Genomic DNA, 7,320 nt, shown 5'->3' with positions numbered 1-7,320 from the left:
AAGCTGCTGTGCTAACCACAAGCCTGGAGGAAGGAGAAGCACTGGGGCTTGCGGGTGGCACCCAGCTGGGCTGCTGCACCCAACCAAGTGCAGGCTCTGGCAGCGCTCTCGGGGCCGTCCTTAACGCCTTGATGTGGATTCTGGTGTGTAGCGAATGTGAAACTCACCCAGCGGTCATCCCCGCGGTGCTGAGCAGCAGCAGAGCTTCGTTCCCCTGCACGGATGCCAGTGAGCTAGAGGAAGGCAGGAACTGGCGTCGTAGCGAGTGCTTCCCTTCTGTGAAACTGGGTGGAAACTGGCCAGTGGGTTCAGAAGTTACAAGGAAGCAGGGAAAAAGAATGCAAGCGTGCATGCCATCCTATTGCACAAGCTCAGCTTCGTCTGGGTAAATGTGCTTGGTGAACTCTGAAGGCCACTGCTGGGAAGGGGGCAGTTCCCCAAGGGAATTTCTGAAAGACTCGGTTGATTTCTACAGATATGCTACAGAAAAAACGCTATTTCTCCTCTTCCGAGAAAGCAGACAACACATCACATTTGGGCCTCAAATTGATGTTGGTAAGGAAGGGCAGCGTCTAGCACTAAGTAAAGCCCGTGAAACATGATTAAAAAGCCCATGAAAATGAAAACATACATTGTATTGGCACGTGAAACATTTGCGTGACTGCGTTTAATTCAACGCACGGCCATAGATTACTAATTAGAAGAGACTGTGTTATTTCATAATCTGAAATAGAGAATGGGGGTCCTAGGTTTCATCCAGTGATCCTGCAGAGCTCAATAATTTGCATCTGAGAAAGAGCAGAAAGAGCTCTTCCAGTCCCAGGGTGCCAAAGGATTTACTACAGCATTGGCTAGTGTACTGCGGTGACTTATTATTCTCGCTATTAAAAAATGTGTGTTTTATCTTAAACATGAATCGTCAACAGCAAAGCTCTCCAAGATTTCCCCTTCCAGTTAGAAAATCTGCCAGCACAGAACATATCCACTGTGTTTAGAGAACAGAGATCCCTGTTTTGTTATGCTATGCAAGTTCACATACTTCGGAAAGCCAGTGCTTCATTTGTTCCAGGAAACTTAGTCACTGTGTTCTTCTAGTGCCTTACCTCATGGCTCTGCAACCCACAATATTCCTGCGAAAACAGCCGATGTGATGTTACAAAGCATCAACCATTTCTTTCTCGGCAGCAACCCCGCTGTCTGGGGCAGCGTGAGGAACTTTAAGCAATGTGTTTTCCATCCACTCCTCGCCTCTTCGCGGTATCAGTGACAAATCAGCCCGAAAAATGTCCCCTCGGAGAGCAAGGGGGGCTGACCCTCGCACCTGCAGCTGCTCGACGTTGGTCCCCTCTCCCTGACCTACTGGGCTGCTCAGTTCAGAGTTGGTAAAGCTGTGTCTGAGGACACTGAAGCAATCCTTCCTTAGTGCATATGTATTACAAAGCACTGGCGCTCCGAGCTGTAGATAAAAAGAGAAAGCTTCAGTGGAATATTACAAACTCCATTTGCAAGAAGCTATTACGGGAGGGATGGTTGTCTGCAGCGTATCACATCCACCGCGTAAAGGGAAAAATAAATTGGCTTAATTTGCAGCAAAGAAGATGGAAGAGTTCAGAAAGGTCTTCCAGGCACAGGGTGGGGATATTCTGGAACGGGATCTGCAGGAGGACCTCCATCAGCAGGATTTAAGAGCAGAAATGCAGCGAGGGTGGGGCTGTCTTCCCTCTTCTGCACGGAATAGCGGATGGAGCCACTGCCTGCGGTCCTGTCCGGCCATATGGCTCCTGCAGGGCACTGGCAGAAGCCTCAGCAAGCAGGCGTAGTGGCTAATAAACCCCACGGGCTGCTCAGTCCTTTAACCTTGTTTGCCCTCTCACTGTTGATCATGTGGAACGTGTGGAGCAGCGGGATGACAAACAGCGTGGTGCTCTGTGTCCCAGCTCACACCGCCTTGCTCTCCCCAGCTTTCCTCCTCTCCTTTTCCAGCCTTCAGCTCTCTTCTCTCCCTTTTCCCAACTCATGCCCCTCCTCAGGCAGAAGAATTCCTTCAGAGATAGCTCAGCACTCTGACAGAAGCTCTCCATAACTTCTGGATGCGTCCCTGCCAAGAAAACCTCCTTACTCCTCGCCCCCGTTGGATCCATGGGACAGTTTACTCATCCCCATGGGGATACGTTTGTGCTCTGTAACTCAGGCAGTTTACAATGAATTTTAAAACAATTTGCTCAAAATAAATGAATGGAATTGAAATGCTGGGAAACAAAGCCAGAACTAGCTCCATTTTTTTTTTTTCTCTTTTTTGACTAAACATTATTGGCAATTCTCGTATAACATCTTCCAGTGTGCAGACCTTACAGAGATGTTCTGGCCTAAAAGAGAAAGCCACCTGGAGCTGACTGCAAGGGAAGAGGGCAGGCAGTGGGAAGGCAGCACTCAGTACTCGCCCTAATTCACAGGTAGGGATGTGGCATGTATGCAACATAAACAGATCCAGACCCTCCTTCCCCTTAGAACTACTCAGAAATTAGGAAAAATCTGAGTTTGTTACTGGCTTCCCCTTACCCCTTACTTAATTCCCTCTTGGTGTCTAAATGGTTTTCAGATGCTCAGTAAAATTTTAAATGATATTCATATTTTCCCCTCACACCCACAAAAAAACCTCAAATAGTTTTGGAGGAAAAATATTTTTGCTTTCCAATGAAACCTACCTTGCACAAAAAGAAATGCTTCTTAATGCTAATCAGTTTTATATGTGAATCACCACTGCACACTGAGGTATCTGTCACTGCAGCTGGCAAAAATACTAGAAGATCTCCAGAAGTCCAGCGGACATGCAAGCCAGCATGACTCAGAGTCTCAGGGTGAAGAACCGAGCAAACAAAACCCCGAGTTCCTCTGCTATTTCATTCGCAACAAGAATTTCAGTTTTGAAATGCTGGCAAAATGCTCAGCGTTTGTTTAGAGCACATCACCATGACAGCACAGCGCTGCCCGGTGCCTAACGCCCTGCGTGTATCTGCGAGGAACAGTGGTGAAGGGGAAGTGGAGCTCAGGGAAAGATCAGGGCCAGATGTCACAGGGGAGCTCGCAGCAGGTCCTGATCCAAACCTATGTCCTCCAGCGCCGATCCCACGCGGGTGATCAGCCTGATCAGCCTTCCCGTCCAAGCCACCGAGCCTCCCATCAGCTTTCTCTGGTCCAACGCTGAATTTTCAACAGCACGGGTTGAATGTCCTGAGCCAGGCGAATGAATTCCGCTGGTTTCCAAGTGCCAAGAGCTAATGAACTTCTGCAGGGCTGTCACTGCGAACAATAGTCGTGTGTTTGAATGACGGAGCTCTCAGCTTCACCACGCTTCTGCCTGGCTGTCCGTGCGGGTTCAAAACCACCTACCTCCAACCGTGCAACCAGGGCCTCGCTGCAATCGCAGGCAAGAAATTTTCTGGCAAAACATTTTCAGGTTAAAGCAGCAACCCAAAGCTGTTAACAGAGGATTAGGTATTTAGAAAAGTGTCCCGGTTTTAAAAAATGTACAAAAACGTTTTGAAAAGCTGACGATTCAGAAGTGGGCATTTTTGCTCTGGGGCATGAAAACACGATGTCAACACCTCAGCTAATCTTTAGATAATTTTCTCAACGAGTTTTTAAAAGGCTGCAACAGATCTTACATGTTTGGCTGGAGCTCGGGTAATTACTTCCTGTCTAATTACGTAAGTTTTCAAAAAGTTTTATTTTCTGCCTTGATCTTCATAGGGGAAGGGAATTTAAACCCTTGGGAAAGCTCAGAAGATGGCGAAGCTCTTTCAGTCTGGATCTGGACAGACAGAATAGGATTCCTGTGCGTTTCGGTCCTCCAGATAGGGCACTGGGATCAGTCCTGTCTCCTGTGTGATTCTTCCCTCCAAGGAGCAGCGTTTCACTCTCCGTTGGTGCAGTCACACCGTGGGCTGCAGCCCATTTGTTTCGGCTCAAGGCAGCAGCAACTGCACAGGTTTGGGGTTGGTTTTAATGGGTCTGCTATTGCCTGGAGAGAAAGTGCCATTTTTTAGGACATGCACAGTACATTTACAGATGTCACAAGCGCCACCGTCCCTATAGGACAGGGAGAGCACGGGCTGTTCTCCAGAGCTCCCGCTCAGCCCTTGGTGGCAGGGGCAGAGGGCCCAGATCCAGCGTCCCCAGACCCTTTCTGCACCCATGAGGGGAGCCAGCCCTTTGGGTTTTGTCTGCAGTTTCCAGACTCAGCAATCACAAGCGACCAACAGAAGCCAGCAGAGATTAATTATATTTTTCTCCCGAGTGGGTAGGTGCTCGACTGCAGAGCGCTGTGGCTGTAACTCAGCCGTGTTACAAGACATCTCCAGCACGAAGGAGCTGGAGCAGGAGATAATTGAGGGCTGGCTCCCGGAGGGAATTTTCCCTTAAAAGGATAACTACATTGTCATGATGAAACCAGCTCGCTTCCACTGCCCGCAGAGCTTTTTGCAAACACGTCTGCCGGAGCTGGGGGCGGTGGCAATTATTCCAGCAGACTGCTAGGAGCAGCAGGGCAGTGGCTACTGCTCCAAATGCTCCAGGGTCTCTGGCCTGTCTCAGCCGTCCTCTCCCGTGAAGGGCAGCCCCAGAAGGTCACTCCAGTGCCACGTAACAAGAAGCCAGCTCCTGCCGTCCGCTCAGGGAAAAGGGATACCTCAGCTAGGGTTGCAGGCAGAGAAGCCAGCCTCACACAAAGTGCTCGCGCTCAAAAATCCGAAATGTTTTCAGAGGGGCAGGCAGGATGCCAGCTGAAAGCATACCAAAGCCACGCAGGAATTTTTCCAATTAAATCTTTTTTTTCCACCAGAAAATACCCGAAACCCCAGCTTCTAATCTGAGAGCCCGTGGAACGCTTCTGAAGAAAGCTCTTCCAGGGGGGGTCAAGGCACACGATGAGAGAGCTGAACCCTCGCGTGGCCTCTCCCCCAGCAGCAGGCTGCTGATAAGGGAGAGCCAGGTTTGGGGCCAAAACCCTCTTCTGCCTTGCTCAGAGCGGTGACTCGAGCCTCAGCCCAGAGGAAACCACCTTACCTCGAACACAACTGCTGCTCCAGGCCTGAGAGCCTTCCTTGCCTTCCCCGCAGCCCACCCAGCTGGAGTTCTGCTCTGTGTTCTCTTGTGCAGTGCAGAAGGGCTGCAAACACTGCGGGTTTTGGAAAGGAATGATATGGGAAAGATGGGTTTGGGCCCGGCTGTAGTGCCAGTCACAGGTTCCCACCTCACATCTAAAGCCTCTCTGTGCACATCTTGGGTGAGATTTTAAAAATCTGAGATTTTGAAATCTGGCTGATGCTCATGCGGTCTCTCTAGCACAAAATAACCCACCCATCATGCCACGAACGGAGCAGGGAGCAGAAAGTAAAACACCACCCCTTCTTCTGAGGACTAGCAGCCTACATGGACCCCAAGCAGCTCCTGTCCTTGTTTCACAGCAGGGAGCCGAGGCATGGGGCAGAAGCCCAGGTTGCTGACGAGATGAATTTGCCAAATAGCTGGTCCTCAACAAGCCACCATCACTGAAGCAGGATCTGTTAGTGCTGAGCACCTGTAAGAGGCAGACCAGCAGCAGCTCCCTGCAGGCACAGAGGTCAGCTCAGGAGCTGCAAGACCTCTGCAGCCGTTCCTGGATCTGTCTGGTGCTTGCTCCTTCTGCTGACAGCTCCTCTGTGAAGTGTCAGCTTGAACTGGTCCCATTTCAGGAACTCCGCAAGCGGCCATGGAGAACCAGCACTCTTCCTCTTGGCTGTAGGGGTAGAAAACTTCACTTTCTGATCAGTACTTCTCTGCAAAGAGGAGCTTCATCAGGGGAAGTGTGCTAGCGCCGATAAACAGAAACTCATCCCGAGATAACGAGCAGAAAGCTGGAGAGGTACAGGTGTCTACAGGCACAGACCGGTTGCCGTTTGGCTTTCCCTTTCTGTGAGTAATACCAGGAAAATGAATCAGGCTCTATTTCTGAGTCACAGCGAGTGAAGGTAAACTTCCTCTCCAGACGAGGAGAACCTGGGCAGGTGGAGGAAGAGCCGTGCGTGTCCTCATGTGCTGGATAAACACATGGAGCTGCGCAAATCCTGCCCCAGGGCCTGATTTCTGCAGGCCTGTCCCAGAGGAAGCCCCTGTGCTGATAAACGTGACAACATCTGCCTTCTGCTTCCTGTGCTGCGCGCAGATTATCGCTCTCCGCAGATAGCTCTGTCCCTTCTCGGAGAGAAAGCTGGGCTTGGGGCTTTTTAAAGGCCCGCTGAGACCGGCTGCCATCGGAGCCAGTTCGTTGTGTGTGTGCTCAAACGCCACGCGCACCCTCTAGCTGCTTGAGCAATATCATCCCACATCTGCCTGGGGTTGTTTGTTCCCTCATCCCTCCTTCTACCAGCCCCACGTGCTGGAAACAGGAGCAGGGCAGGCAGAGTGCTCTGCACCCGTGCTCTCTCCATGAGCAGAGCGGAGCTGACGCCCAGCTGAGCCCCCTCACCTCCTCCAAATAAATGACATTATTTTTTCCAGGCTGCTCGTGCCCAGAAGCGAGGAAAATCAGCCCCTGGAAATCAGCAGCCCGTGTGGGAGCTGGTTCGGCACCGATCACCAGAAACTCCAGCAGCAGGTTTGAAAGGGAAGCCTGGTGGGCTGCGATAAAATAGAAGCCATCAGTCGGCGATTTGACATCTGCAGAGCTCCTCGCAAAGCACACGGCTCCAGCTGCCGCCCCAGCCCGCTCCCCTCGCCTCCGACTCCAGGACCATGAAATTACTCATTAGGCCTGGAACAAACTTTCGGTGCACTTGCATGTGGCTGGGGACAGAGACAGATGTTGCGGGCTCGGGAAGAAAATTGCTGAGAGACAGAAAAACACTTCCAAAGCTGCGCTGCTGCCTCCTGACAGCGTGCTCCTGGCTCCTGCTGCACGCCGTGCCTTACCATGGAGTTAGAAACAAAAGCACCGGTGGCATCGCAGCTCTATCGACCCTTTGCCTCTGCTTTGATTTTATTAAATGCCCAAACATAAGTGTTTTTTTGCATTGCTTAAAATTTTGCATCGAGCCTTACGGGATGACGTTGGAGAAGCTCGGGGCTGTGCCTCTGGCAGGAGGTTTCAGCACGCGAGGTTTACTGGTTACAAAATCCCACATTTCAGCTGCGCTCCTCCTGATAAAAGCAGGGACAGGATTGCCTTTAGGAGCCAGACAGTCCTCAGAGGGCCAGGAGGCAGGGGACCCGCCCTCGTTTACACATGCAGAAAGTGAGAATAAAAACATTGCCTGCAGGCACGTCAGTGAGGGGATTGGGAAG

This window comes from Anas acuta, chromosome 12 (genome assembly GCF_963932015.1).
Source record: "Anas acuta chromosome 12, bAnaAcu1.1, whole genome shotgun sequence".
Lineage (NCBI taxonomy): Eukaryota > Metazoa > Chordata > Aves > Anseriformes > Anatidae > Anas > Anas acuta.
This window is presented reverse-complemented; position numbering follows the sequence as displayed.